The following is a 15983-nucleotide window of genomic DNA, read 5'->3' as shown; positions in this document are numbered from 1 at the left end:
CCTGAGTTAAGACGCTTTGACCGTATAGAGACAGACAACAGGATGACCAGTTCAGTTTGAGGAGTGCCAGATGATGACAGTACTACCAACTGTCGAAAGCGCTCGCAGATAATTAATAGAAGATATTAAGCTTCAAATCCTTTTTGTAGAATTTAATATTGAAATACTCAAAATAAAGGAAAATTAGTTGCATCAATCAAAAATATATATATTTATATATCTTTAATCAGACTGTTTGTATTTTTTTATGTTAATTCAATTCTATTGTAAATGAATCATCAGAAAACAACTACTCCACTGGCTAATACCACGAACGGCGTTGGATTATATCCGACCAACCTCCCTCCAACCAGAGAAATATGTTCATGGACACGTTTTCTGCTACATAATTACATACTGGCTCACTTAATTTGGAATTTACTATCCTACTACTACTACAGTTTCTGTTCGAATTGGGTAATGTTTTTGCAGTGTATAAGATATCAATCTTCAATTACTCATTACATTCCCATAATAATCAACCGGATGATATCCAAATCAAACTGGCAATAAAACGTAATAAAGTTCCTCTGCTGCAGTATTTTAATGCTTTTCAGTTATTAAGGAAAATAAAACTCCAACGATAAAATGTCAAATACACCATGAGGTCCATTTTCCTGTGCCAGTGGAAACGTTAAAGCTTCTCAACTCATTATGAGTTGATAACTACTTCAAAAAAACATATTCCTTATTTTTTACGATTTTATGTATTTTTATATTCTCGACAATAACTAGTTTATAGTGGGCCAAGACAAATTATGAAGCTTTGAAACATTTTGAGTAGGAATGGGAACGTGGGAAATAGTTTAAAATATACAAGGTTCTATTTTAAATTCATGACTTGGGTTAAGTTACTTCAGAAGCGCATTAAGGTAGATCATTAGTAACTTCTAGCCAGGAAAAATTTCGAAAATAGTCTTGAAGAACTTGTTTCTCAGAAGATTTGTAGTGCAAATTTTGTGAGGATTCGGGTGTTCTTCAATAATTATTGGTAATTCTGAAGAAAAAACTTTTTCCACAACAGAACAAAAACACTGTCTCTCGACACGCGTTTCGCTAATTAATGCTAGCATCATCAGGTGGTGATTAAAAACTAAATTTTACATTGAAGTTAGTCTCAGGAATTCAAATGAGGTTCATTTATATGTTACTGACTACTTGTTATGTACCTAATATTGAATTGTTTTCTCTTATTATTACGTAATAGAGTGAATAACGAGATATTTGAAATAGGACCTTTATATAATATATCATTCCACATTTTTTGATTCCTAAGCTTTCAAATTCGTCTAAAAGTCGGTTATCATGTACGGATCTAGACAGTTTCAAACATCTACCGCAGTAATAGACGAAACGGTCTGCAGACCACGGCCAAAAAAATAGCTTTGATGTATCTGTCATTTTTATTTCAAAGGAAAAGAATTTTGTGTTTTGTCTCGAAGATCCCCAGATATAAAGTTCATGTATGATATTTAAAAGGTCGAAAAGCCGGAGTATGTCCTAAGGTTGGACACGTTCCGATTGATCACAAAAAAGGTACTACGTAGAGTATGTCCTAAGGTTGGACACGTTCCGATTGATCACAAAAAAGGTACTACTTAGAGGAGAAAGTTATCAATCAAAGAAAATAGCTTAGAATAACGGGTATCCCTCAAACTTAAAGAAACGAAAATTTAGATAGTATCTTCATAAATTCTCGATTTGAACCATTTGAACCAAAATACACTAATGGATTGGTCCAAATCCAAAGTGGCTTTCCAAACTGTTCCTACACTCTAGAAAATGTTAGGTAATCCGAAAAACAGATGACGGAAAAGGAAAAATCTAGGATTTGTAAAATAAGCTATGAAGACACCAACAAAAATAATGAATAGGATAGAATAGAATAGATTTATTTAACTTCATTACAATACATGTTTGGTTGGGGCATGTACAATACCGTAGAATAATAATTGTTAAAATATAACCTATAGTGTAATATAATGTAATTTTTGAAAATAATGATATTTTTGAAAATTATATTAAAACAAGAAACTATAGTTAAAAAAAACATAGAAAATAACATAAAATTTGATAATTGGGCGAGACGAATTTTATTCCATAAAAAGTCTGAAATGTTCAATGTATTCCTCTGTGGAATAAAAACAATGCATCAAAAGTAAGTTTTTTTCCTTATTTTGAATAAATGTATATTTAATGATTTCAATTTCGATGGTAATATATTGTAGAGATAATAATTTTGTGAATTTTTCTTAGATTTGGTTAGGCGGAACCTGTTTGATCTCAGGTCATCTGCTCGCTGGTAGCATAGCTATGTATGTCCAATTGCTTGGTGAGCATCGAGGAGTTTTTGTGAATCTCTGTTAGAACTTTGAAAATGTACAAACACGGTAAGGGCATTATTCTGTGCTTAATAAAGAGAGATTGGTAGTGTTCCAGATAGCTGACACAGGGCAAGATCCTGAGAGCTTTTTTCTGTAAACGAAAAATTGAGAGAGAATCCGATGAACCACCCCAAAGCATAGCAGCCTAACTTATGTGTGAATGAAATAAAGAAAAATATGTTGTTCTGAGTACATTTAAATTGGTTTTAGTTTGAAGTTGCCATAGGACGAACAGAGCACTGCATAGTTTACTTTTCAAGTTGATAATATGAGGTTTCCACGATAGATCACTATCCAGAGTTACTCCTAGTAAATTTACAGAATGAGTTTCTATGGAATTCATTGACGAAAGATAAAGATTCTGTGATTTATCGTTATTAAATTTGGGTTTATTGGCTGCAAACCAGTTTTCGGATTTATTATCTAAGTCTTCTTGAATTATGTGCAGAGCTGATCGCAGTTTGCCAGAATATATGAACGTCGTATCATCTGCAAACGAATAAGTTTTCACCGGAACCATATAGTTACTTAAGTTGACCTTTGAGGAACACCATGTTCATTGTGTTTGAAATCAGATAAGGAATTTCCAATACTTACCGCTTGAAGGCGGGTTTTCAAATGCCTTGGAACGGCCACACAAGGTGATAGTAGCTTGCATTCCATCTTCCAATGTAGATACTATGTCGTTCACGATATTCATAACAGCGTGAGCAGTAGAGCGATTTGGTCGAAAACCATAATGGGTGTTGGTAAACAAATTATTTGACTGAAAATGATACCTCAATCGTTTATTCAGAACTTTTTCTATTAATTTCGCAAAAACTGAGATAATGGAAATGGGACGGTAGTTGTTGATATTATTTCTATCACCTTTTTTGAACAAAGGTGTTATTTTGGAAAGTTTTAAGGAATCTGGAAATATTCCTGATATAAAGATTAAGTTTATCAGATCAGTGAGTGGAGCTAGAATAATATCAGTAGTATCTATTATTATTTGGGAGTTGAGTTCATGAATATCGAGGCTTTTTGTTTGCTTTTCGAGGTGTTACCGATGACAAGTAAAATGACTCGCAAGGGGCTGGAAAATGTTTGAAATTTAGAAGTTCACTGGGCGATACAAATGGTAAAGACTTTATTATGTCAACAGCAATATTGACAAAAAATCATTGAAATCGTCAGGCGTAACATCAGGAACCGATTTGACATGGATATATTTGTTTCTTTCAAAAGTTCATTATCTGCCAGCATATTTTCGATTTGTTTTCAGCTGAAGTAATATATCGATCATAACCAATGTTGGTCAAACTAAGTTTCAAGTATTAATGTTTCAAATATTTGGTTTCGTAGACCTGAGAAATCTAGTGAAGTTCAAAATGCCTTAGAGAAGACCACAGGATAACTTTGTTTGAAAGCATTGAAACTGGTTCACGAGAAAATTGTATTTCCGACACTTAGTTTTCAACAAAAAAGTCCATTTCTATTTTTCATATTGTGTACATGCCATACTGGTTCAACCATATGGATTTTTTTAAATAGATAGCAACCTATAAAGAGAACGTACTTGACTTTGCGACTTTAGTTGGAATAAATGCAATTACGAAATTTACAACTCAGGCTTACTGGCTCCGCCATATTGTTTCTTGGCTCCGAAAATCCCCCAGATATCAATTAGATTGGTAAATATAATAAAAACAGTTATTTGACCATCCCTAAATCTCGAATGAATGCCTCTTCTATCACAGAGTTTCATGAAGGGTGAATAAAAGTTTCGAGGAAACTCGAAGTGTGGAGTAATATACAACAGTTGGTACGAAGTATATTACAAGGAAGAGGGAAAAAACCGTAGCTCTAACCCAACGGAATATTCATAAAAAGGAAAGTTCATCCATAACAAATAGAATTACACTAAGAACTTTTAAAGAACAAAGTTGGTCAATTGTTTAAAAACGAGTCTTCATTGGGAAGTAACGAACACACAGTTACAATTTTCAAGAGTTAAGTGATAAAGTGTTTCAGAATCATATAATCGTATTTTTTATAAACCACTAGATGGAGATATCTTTTTCTACACCCGTACTCTAACAATACACTTATATGACCATAATCCGTTTCATAATAATATCCATTATGATACAGATTTTTCATAACGATACAGGTTATCAACCAATAGAAACCCATAATTTTTCAATCAAGAATTCTGTTCCTTTGTTTGTCCTAGATTCTAACCTAAGTAACTAATTGCTTTATTTGTCATAATCAGTTTTCATATTACCTACCTATATTATCAAAATGTCTGAAAACAGCGATATAGAAGGAATACCATGGACTCCAATATTTTCAAAAGATCAGATTAATTACAGTTGTTATTTTCAATATAAATATAATTAGAATCTTTATGGTTTTCATATATCCATGATAATACCATTAAGTTTGTGTTTTTTTTTTAAAATGAGTTAATTACTGTAAATGTGTTCAATACAAATATAATATTTATAGTTTTTCATTATTTATCGGGTTTAGAAAAAATAGCGTATGCAACTCTCATGTGATGGTTATTAATACACTCGCATATACCATACAAAACTCGCCTTCGGCTCGTTTCGTATCCCGGTTAATGCTCGTGTCTTAATAACCATCATTACATGATCGTTGCATAATATACTAATATAGGAGTTTACGAATCGAAATATGGGTTAATTAGCAATATTGCTCTCACTTGTGATGCACTGCTTGGAACCTTTGGTGTAGTAATGAATATTACTGGAGTTTTTCCCAACACCAAACCGTTATTTTAACACCTCGACACGTGTTTTGATCACCAAGTGATCATCTTCAAGAGGAAGATCAAACACTAAGTGATCATCTTCCTCTTGAAGATGATCACGTGATCGAAACACGTGTCGAGGTGTTAAAATAACGATTTGGTGTTGGAAAAAAACTCCAGTAATATTCAATAGTGCTTTTCAAAATGATCATTTCATTTGCTGGAAAAATTAAACATTCTGCATTTTTTGACAATGCATCATGTAGAGAATAGAAAAATTGTGTTGATCAATTGAAAAGTCTTGTTTTTTTGAGGACAAAACACAAGCACTTCAGGAAAATCCTTAAGGCGCTCTTAGAACAGTGCCTGTGCGAAAATAGTGATTCACATTGGATTTGAATCGCTGAAGATTAAATCCATTTCGAAAAACGTTTTCAGAAAGTTTATTCCACATAAACACCGTTCTCCAAATGCAAGAGTTCTCAATCAGTGAAGTTCGTGGTGTACTGAGTTTAATCTCAAAACGATGAGCAGCCACAGTCCGTCGCGTATTTCTGATATGCACCGCTCTTGGTTGAATCAAATGTGCTAAGTCAATTGAACACTTCCCGTGGAAGTATCTATAGGAGAGAGATAAATCTCAAACCTTTCTTCGATGTTCCAGACTATCAAGGTTGCAAGTGATGTTCGCGTCTCCAATCAGGCGGATGGCTCTTTTCTGGATGGAATCCAGCAGCTTCAGGGTATGTTTGGGGGCGAAGCTCCATACATGAGAACAATACTTCAAAGAAGGTATGATCTGGGCTTTATAAAGCATCAAAAGTTACTGAGGTGTGTACAATTTTCTGGATCGGAACAGTGTTCCAAGCTTTTATGAAGCAGCCTTTGCAATTCCATCGTCATGATTATGCCAAGATATATTGGTGTTCATTTCAACTCCTTACAAACTTATTGAAACAGAAAGCGGAATTGTCTGACCTGACATTATTATATCCGGTTCGGAGACATTTATCTTCATGGAGAAAACTGATGCCTGGGTTTTTGTGGCATTGAATTGAACCTGGTTACTGTCACCCCGATTCGAAATCACTTTTAGATCCTCATTAAGATATTCAACATCCTGCTGCCGGTGAAGATGTGCTTCCGCAGCCGATATCCTGGGATCCAAATGTAATGACGAGATAAGTGTGCTGTCGTCAGCAAAGCAATATATTGGATTCTTATTATTTTCCAAAAGTCGATGATATTCAATAAAAATAGGGTTGAGACAATATGGATCCCCGGGGAACACCAGCGTTGATGATTAATATATTTGAGCCACTTGCAAGAAACGTTTTTTCAGAAAGCTGAAGAGCCATACACAAAAATGATCCGACAAGCCATAGCATCGAAGTTTGGACAGCAAACCCTCATGCCACACACGGTCAAACGCCTCAGAAATATCAAGCGCAACAAGTCTTGACTCTCCATGTTCCTCGATTGCATTATTCCAAATATGGGTGACATACGATAGAAGGTCGCCTGTCCATCTTTGTTTCCGACAGCCATATTGATGATCGCTCAAGATATTGAAGCTTCCCAAATATTTGAGCATATGGTGGTTTACGGCTTTATCCATGCTTTTTTATATCACTGATAGCAACGCAACTGGTCTATAGTTATTTGGAAGAGTTTTCTTGCCCTTCTCGGGAATAGGCTGAACGCGAGCAATCTTCCAACAAGAAGGAAAAACCGTGGCCGTCGCCATGGGGGGGGGATGGGGGGAGCCTCCCCCCCTGCTTTTTCGACTTGGGAAAAAGTTGGGAAATTTTGGGCCGAGAAAATAGAAAAAATAATAGTAAAGAAAAAGAAATAAAAAAATTGAAATGAGAGAAAAGAAAAGGAGAGGTGATAAGAAAAGGGAAAGAACCAGGAGAAGGTTGGGGTGTCCCAACATGCATAACTTCTGAAATTTTGAGTTGTTTGAAAACTTCAAAAAAGTTTAATGTCTCCCAAGTAAGAGAACAATCCTGCACAGTCCACAAATTTTTAAGTGACAATTTTACAAAATTCCCAACTTTTCGCTGTTTTTTCGACTTAGAAAAGTTGGGAAATTTCGGGCCGTGAAGCTAGAAAAAAATAATAGTAGAAAATAATAAGCACAATATTATTTAAGTGTTGTTTCCTTTCATTTGTATTGAATATTCCTATACATGGTGGATATGGTGGAAGGACAAGGACCTTGGTCCAAAGTAGAATAATTCCCATTATTATTTTTATAAATTCCAAAATTTATTTTTGTTTGTGCATACCCTAACGGGCATATGAACATTCAGCTTATCTTTGGATAGCTAAGTAAGGAAATTAATATATTATAGTAGTAACTAATCCCTTGGCTTCCATTTTTTCGAAAGTTGGGAAATTTTGCTGGTGGGGTTGGGAAAATTTCGATTTCCTCCCCCCCTAGTTTTTCTTTTCGCTACGGCTCTGGGAAAAACCCCTTTCTTGTAAGACAGGTTGAAAAGTCTGCAAAATACTGGTGCGAGTTCATTTGCGACCTTCTTGAATACGATAACGGGCACTTCATCAACACCAGACGCCTTGTTGATATTGAGCTATTTCAAAATTCGCCTGACTAGACGCTGTCGAAAAGTAATTTCCGGCATTGTAAATTCTAGTGTGGGAATAGTAGGTGGTGCCTTTCCCAGAAAATCGACTGTGGAGTGGGACGCAAATTGTGTATCAATCTGTCGAAAATATACAGTTTCATAGAAAATTTCGCTTGTTATTAATATATATGAGTGGAACAACATTGTAACGATGACAAAGAAAACAGGTTTGGTTGTTTCACATTAACGCCAGCGGCAGTTGAAGCTGTTACCGCCAGAACTAAATGTAGATTCGTAGGTATCCATGGTGATGACGATTTGAATTTGATAGGAAATAAACGTCAACTGCAGTATAGGAATATTTTTGCCATATCGAATTAATACCTTTGGTTATTAGGTGTTAGTTGATATGTTCTGACTTTGTATGTAGCACAATGTTTTCATTTCAATTAAAATAGTGAATATTCATTATTTTTTCTAACACCTGTTGACTGGTACGACGTTAATGCCTCTAGGTTGAATAAAATCATTTAGTAACTTCAACAAACATTCGTTTAGAGTTTAAAAAGGAATTTGAATCGGATGAAAAACAATTTTTGCTGCTTTAGGTCCATTTCGAGAATGAAAGCAATATGTAGCCCGCCAACATAAAAATAAAGCAAATATAACACCTGGGCTGAAAAGTCCCTGACCTAAGAAAGAAAACGCGGTTTTTCGTTCAAAATTATCAATAACCTCTTCTTACTGGTGATTATTTTTTTTTAGATCTACGAACAGAAAAAAGTCGCTGGAGGCCAGACCTAGAGAATACGATGGATGCGGAAGCAATTGAAAGACCAATTCATGCAATTTTGCCATTGTTATGATTGGCTTGTGACACGGTGCGTTGTCTTAATGATACAAAATTTTTTCCTTTGCTATATGCGGTCATTTCTTGCAATTCCGGCCTTCAAACGCTCCAATAACACTATATAATATTCACTGTTGATGGTATTTTCCTTCTCAAGATAGTCGATGAATATTACACCACGAACATTCCAAAATACCGAGGCCATAACCTTTCCAGCAGATTGTTGTGCTCACGGGTGCTTTGGACGAGGTTCACCAGTTGCTCTCCACTCAGATGGCGATCGTTTTGATTCCGGAGTGTAGTAATGGATCCATGTTTCATCTATTGTCACATATCGACGCAAAAATGTTGGTTTGTTATGTTCAAACATGGCCAAACACTGCTCAGAATCATTAAAACGTTCTTGTTTTTGGTCAACAGTGAGTTCGCGCGGCACCCTCTTTGAACATAGCTTTCTTATTTCAAACCATTCAAACCATTGCTTCGTTTGAACGGTATTTTTCCCCATCAAGAAGCAGTGTAAAATTAAAATACGAAATTATTTTCGATCCATTCTTTTGAAAATAACAATTGTAGTGTCACTCTTGGCACAATAACTCACAAACTTATGAGTAGAATATCATGAAATTACAATAGCTTTCTTTTAAAGATTAGCATCAACTGAAAAAACGGTGAATGCAGTAAAACTAGCGCCATAATGTGTTTCTTGTGTATGTACTTATATATTTGTGTATATGTATTCGGACGATTACAAAAGACTGCAAGACCTCACATCTTTTTTCAACTTGCGCGCCATTGTAAAACGGCCGACCAGAGTTACTCCTCATTCATCTACAATTATCGACCAAATTAATGATTTACAAGTTCGTGTGATTGACAACTTTATCACAGACCACAGAACGGTATTATTGGATATACATCTAAATAAGAAACCTTGTGTTGTAAACTCAAGAATAAAACGAGTCTTCTCGGCACAGGTAGTAGAGAGTTTCTTTACGTTTCTTTACGAAACGAAAGCTGGGCAGATGTCTTTGAAACAGCATCTGTCGATAATGCTTTAAATCAATTTTGTAATATTTTCTTCCACTACTTTGACGAAATTTTTACATTGAAAAAATTCTGGAACAAAAAAATTTAAAATTCTAAAAATTGGGTAAACACGGAAGTGAAATTGTCAAGTAATGAATTGAAAAACCTACATAAAATCCATCCCGGTGCCTTTGACGATGTTCATAGAAAGGCTAAGAAAAAACACATTGAATTAATTGAATGTACTAAAAAAAACATTATCAGCATTATCCTCATAAAGCGGCTTGGAATGTTATTAATGAAATTTTCAACCAAAAGAAGAAAAACGAAAGTGTTCAAATAATGCATAATGCATACACGATAATCCTAAGAACGTTGCGAATTTATTTAATAATTTCCTAGTCAACTCACCAAGACAATTAGTAAGCGATTTACAATTCGATGAGAAGCCCGATTATCGCATTATGAATAAGAATCAAAATAAATTTTTTCTCAAACCTTTCATACCGGGGGAACTTCTCTGCCGCTTAAGCAATAAACTTAAGAATATTTTTATTTATTCAATTAAAGGGCAGCACCCAATATACAAATATGTTTTTATAAAGGTGTACATAAATACTTATGATTAAGATCCATATTAAAATTAAACAAATTAAACCTAAGAGAAATAAAAACTAAGATTAAACCCAAAGGCAATGAATGATTGCAGTGAGATACATTTATATATATACATGTGCACATCTATGTATTGTTTTTTAGAAGTGATGGCAAACTTCGTTTCAAGCTACTTTCAGAGATATTGAACAAATCTACTTGAATATCATTCGCATTCAATACAATCCTAGATAATGGTGAGTGTTTTCCATAATTGCATCTATGGAAATCAATTGCAAACGTCTGAGTGTTTCGAGTTACTCTGGCTGGAACATGTAAACCAATTTTAGACAAGAGGTATGGACAGTCAATATTGTTATTCAAAATCTTATGTAGAAATCTGATGTCTGCATAAACTCTACGAGTACTCAGTTTTACTATGTCTGTTATAGCACGAACTTCACTAAGTGTGTTTTCAGTTAAAGGTATATTCAATTTATAAGCTAGAAATCTTAAACATTTGTTCCGAGTTTTTTCTATTTTATTAATATGTATTTCATATGTTGGCGACCACACACATGAACAGTACTCCAATATTGATCTGACCAAAGAGTAATAAAGAGTTCTGATGGAGTTGACATTAGTGAATTCTCTTGTGGTCCTGCACACAAAGCCCAGCATTTTTGTCGCACTATTCACAACCTGTTCATAGTGAAGATGGAAATCAACCTTGGTGTCAAAAAGAACACCTAGGTCCCGAACAATGTTTGCTTTTGTGAGGGGTTTGCCATCAATGTTATAATCAAATTCAATATGTTCAATTGATCGATAAAATGACATAGCATTGCATTTATTTACATTCAGCTCCATGTAGTTTTCGGAGCACCATTTGACAATTGCGGTGAGGTCCCTTTGAACGTTCTCACAATGTTGTTTGCTGATGACACGGCTAAAGATTTTGAGATCGTCTGCAAACAGCAAAAACTTTGAATGTTTGATTATTTCTTCAATATCATTGATGAATATATTGAACAAGAAAGGGCCTAAGTGGCTTCCTTGTGGCACTCCTGAGTGACGTAAATCTCCTCAGATATGAAACTCTTGACTTTTACATATTGATTTCTATCTCGAAGATAGCTTGCAAACCAATTCAATAAATCTCCGTAAAACCCTATCGCTTTAAGTTTCCCGAGCAATACTGTATGATTAACTGTGTCGAATGCCTTTGAAAAGTCTGTATAGATTTCGTCCACTTGGTACTTTTGTTCCAAGGCATTCAGCACAAATTGAGTTAAAGTTAACAAATTTGTGGTTGTTGATTTACCCAGGCAAAAACCGTGTTGTTCTTGTATAATGACTTGGTTCAATGGATTCTTTATTTGATCACATATCAAACTCTCTAATAATTTTGGGATTGCACTTAGAATTGTGATCGGTCTATAATTTTTTATATTTGCTTTATCCCCCGACTTGAATATTGGGGTAATAAAACTAGATTTCCACGAGCGTGGAAATTGTCCTAAATTCAGTGATGCAGTAAATAGTAGAAACAAAGGTTTTGCCAAGGTAAATCTACATTTCTTTAATAATAAAGGAGCTATTCTGTCAGGTCCCGGACCTTTGTTCGGGTCTAATTGGTATAATTTATTCAATATGGTTTCCAAGCTGAAGTTACAGGAATTCATATTGATAGTTTTTTCGTAACTGAATTCAAATAAATGAGTACCATCAGTGTCTTGTTTGTAGACTGATTGGAACTGTCGTGCAAAGCCATTAGCAATTTCAATTCCTGTTATACATGATTGTTCTCCCAAGTACATTGTGTCCGGAAAGCCATGATTTTTCCCTTTTGGTTAACAAAGTTCCAGAAATGCTTAATGTTCATACCCACGTTATTTTCCACCCCTTTTATATAGTTATCATAACATTCTTTACTCATTATTTTACACTGTTTTCTTAGTTCAGAGAAAATCAAATAGTCGTCCCATCTGTTACTACTTTTGTAATTTTTGTGAGCTATTTTCTTTTTAAATATCAAGAATAAATATTCATCTGGATATGACGAAGTCCCATTAATTCTACTCAAGAAATGCCTTCCTGCAATTTAGAACCATTCACATTTTTGGTGAACCTATCATTTCTTACTGAGTCATTTCCGAAGTCTCTCAAAATTGGAAGGGTAATTTCCATTCATAAGAAAATGGACAGATATAAATTAGAAAATTATAGACCAATCACCATCACATAGGGTTTTTCAAAATTTTTTAAACACGCATATCTTGATAGACTTTTTGATTTCTTAAATAGGTTCAAACTCTTGACAGATCATCAACACGATTTTCGAGTTAATAGATCAACCAATACTGCAGTAATTTCTTTTTTCGATACACTGTTTGAATATTTGGAGGCAGGCGACTGTCCTGTTGGGATTTTTTGTGATCTCAGCAGGGCATTCGACTGCGTCAATTATAATGCTTTGTTGTCAAAGTTACACTCATACGGCATTCGTGGCGTAGCATATTCCTGCATTCCATCATTTTTAGAAAATGGGCAACAATATGTTACAATTAGTAACCACAGTACGAGTACTTATGATAAATGTAATTCAAGTTTGTTAAATATTTCAATGGATGTCCGCAAGGATCGGTATTAGGGCCAATATTGTTCCTTTTATATACAAATGATTTGGAATCCCACATTAGGAACACTTCTTTAACAATGTATGCCGACGATATGTCTTTAATAGTATCTGACATGGATGAAAACTCACTTTTAGACAAATGTAAATATACTTTGCAATCTGTTATGAACTGGTGCGGAGCTAATTCTCTCTATCTCAATGCTAACAAAACACAATTGGTTAGATTTCACAATCGACAAAAACATTGCGTGCCTATTCAATTTCAAATTAAGAACATGTCACTTCTGGGAAAAGAAGAGACAAATTTTTTGGGAACTACCATTGATGCATGTTTGACATGGAAACAACACTGTTTGAATTTAACGAGTAAAATCAATTCATTAGATTATCTCTTTAGATATCTTGACAGATCAGTAACTTTTGGCACTATACCATGCTCAAGTATTTTCCAGACTGAGACATGGCATATGTATGTGGGTAACTCGAATTCGATATCAAATGTATTCGTTGCGCAGAAGTATATTTTGAGAATAATGGCCAAAGCCTCAAAAAGGGCCTCTTGCAGAAGTTTATTTAGACAATTTAACATTTTAACTCTTGTCAGCATGTATGTATTCGAATTGTCAATTTTTGTCTTTAAAAACAAACATAAATTCATCACCAATGAAATTATACATAGTAGGAATACTCGTCAAAAATATAACTTCCACTTCCATTAATAAATTCAGTGAAAGAAAATCTTCCTCTGGATGGACTAAAAAAATATTGGTATTTTCTCCTTTATTTGATGAAGTTTCATATTTTATATACTTTAATTAAAAAGATGAATTCCAAATAATGTTATTATAATAAATTGATGGATGTAGCCGTTACTACGTGGTAGGAAATCATAATGAAAGAAAGGGAAATGAAACTTTCTATGTTTTTTACCTTTGTGACTATATATAATATATATATATATATATATATATATATATATATATATATATATATATATATATATATATATATATATATATATATATATATAGGACGAAAATGCAGTAACGTTAGTAACAAATGAAAGTGGTAAAAAACATAAAAAGTTTCATTTCCCTTTTCTTCATTAATGTTATTATAAGTTATAACTCTATTTTTGTATACTTCAAATTGAAATTATTAGTTCATTATCAAAATGATAATGTTTTTTGGCAAAACAGATCTAATACATAGATTTATTCGTTTTAGATATTTTTTCATTCATTCTGGTGATCGATTATATATCGATACAACAGATATAATTAAGTATAAATAATTTGCATTCGACACACTGCCACCAAGACGAAAATGGCCACAGGATGCTACCCTGTGATACATTTGCGAAAGTTGCCAGGAAAAATAAACAAAGCTAATCGTTATCAAGTGAAATCCTTCAAACCCGTGAGATAGATTTTCATTCAACCTGGTGAATTATTTCAATTTATTTAAGTTCATTGAGCAATCTATGGTTGAATCGTCAACAAAACAATCTTGGTCGAATTAAACAATTAAAACAATGAAAACAATGAATCTCATGAAAATACATTTTCTGTACACAACTCTCACAATATTTTTTTTCGATGGTCAAAAACAAAGTGTCCGCGGAAAACATTGCAGCGTTCTGAGGCTTATTGTCTTGTTCTTTCTTTTCATGACGACCATTCCAACAATCTTTTTTTCTGTAGGAACTACAGTTTGTACAAATCCTTTGTAGGATGTTTGTCATGATTTACTGAAAAGGATTTTGTGAGTATAATCCAGTTTGGGATTCATGAACAATGCGACCTGAGAATTGAGATATGAAAAAAAAAAAACTTGACAAAATATTCAATATACTGAAACAGAAATATTTTGATGGATTAGAAGAAGAATTGAACAATAAGTATGAATGAATTATTAGAATGGTAATTTGTAAAGAAAAGAAACCGAAGTTACCTGAAATGGAAATTGCATAAAAAATGATGGTGAAAAATTGAAAGGGAAATGATGTCAAACCAAATTAATTCAGATGGTTTCAGTTGTGGATACTAACAATCGAAATATCGTGAAGTAGATCGATTTCAAATATTTTTTCTTTTATCCCTGTTTTCTTTTTTCATCACTTTCATTATTTATAGGTATATTATTTACATTCGATTAATTGTTCTTATACAATTACGTTCCAAACTCAGTGTTTATTTCTCATTTGATATATTTCACTGGTTTCTTTTTTTTCCCAGTTCTCAAATTTGTCAATCCTTTTAAGACAATGACAGTCAAAATTGAAATACTATAAAACTACAGAATCAACAGATTCAGAACCAACACTTAACATAAAATATCATTCCAGTGAACACTTAAGGGCTGAAACTAAAAGCATTCTTTTGTCGATTTAGTGTAACTGATAAAGAACGATAAGGGTTGAACACGGAACAAACAGCTCAAATAGTCAAAGGTTTTTTCCAGATATTGACTCCATAACGAATAGGTAGGTACAAAGGTAAATATGAATACACTGAATCAGATGAAAGAAATGTGCATGCTCAATTGCTGTTTGGTATATTACCTAATAGTTATCATCATTTCAAAGATCAAGATAAAGGGAAAACAAAACTTGATGTTTTATGTATGTGCATATATATAAAATATGCATGGCGCCGCTGGAAATCAATTTCTCTCGTCTCACCTCATTTCAGGTAGAGCTAATCCACCACGCGAAATAACGTTGTAAGCACTGATTTTCAATAAGCACTACTTGTTCGTTGGTATTACAGTTTTGAAAATGTTTCGGAATTATTGCGAACCACTATCGATACATGTAGCGCGTGCAAAAAGGTCACGAATCATATTTACAATATCCACCCTTTGTCACGGACCTATTCGAACTGTCAAACGCGCCTGCTCCTAGAGTTTCCCCCCTTCTTGACTACCGCTACCCTACTATTGCATTATGGATATTTTGTGTATATGATCAATTAATTCAGTGAAAGGAGGTGGGCAAGAAGGAAATTTTAAAGATTTTTGGGCTCGGTAAAAGGCAATAAAGGGAATTCACATGCAGGAATGTCGGGAAAATCCGATCTCACCTAACAAAGGG

General features: G+C 33.9%; 1 protein-coding gene across 1 annotated transcript in view; it reads right to left on the bottom strand.

The window, feature by feature from the left end:
- The window catches only part of LOC111508761 (discoidin domain-containing receptor 2), a 138311-nt gene extending 122538 nt beyond the window's left edge, over positions 1-15773 (bottom strand). The window contains exon 1 of the mRNA XM_023164371.2: positions 15573-15773. The gene's annotated coding sequence lies outside the window, so the exon portion shown is untranslated. The remainder of the gene's footprint in view (positions 1-15572) is intronic.
- Between the last annotated feature and the right edge of the window lie 210 nt (positions 15774-15983).

Source organism: Leptinotarsa decemlineata, unplaced genomic scaffold, assembly GCF_025532065.1.
Source record: "Leptinotarsa decemlineata unplaced genomic scaffold, Ldec_3_MD MMD2_tig00000133_RagTag_RagTag, whole genome shotgun sequence".
Classification (NCBI taxonomy): Eukaryota; Metazoa; Arthropoda; class Insecta; order Coleoptera; family Chrysomelidae; genus Leptinotarsa; species Leptinotarsa decemlineata.
Note: the sequence above shows the minus strand (reverse complement) of the source record. Positions and strands in the feature narration are given on the sequence as shown.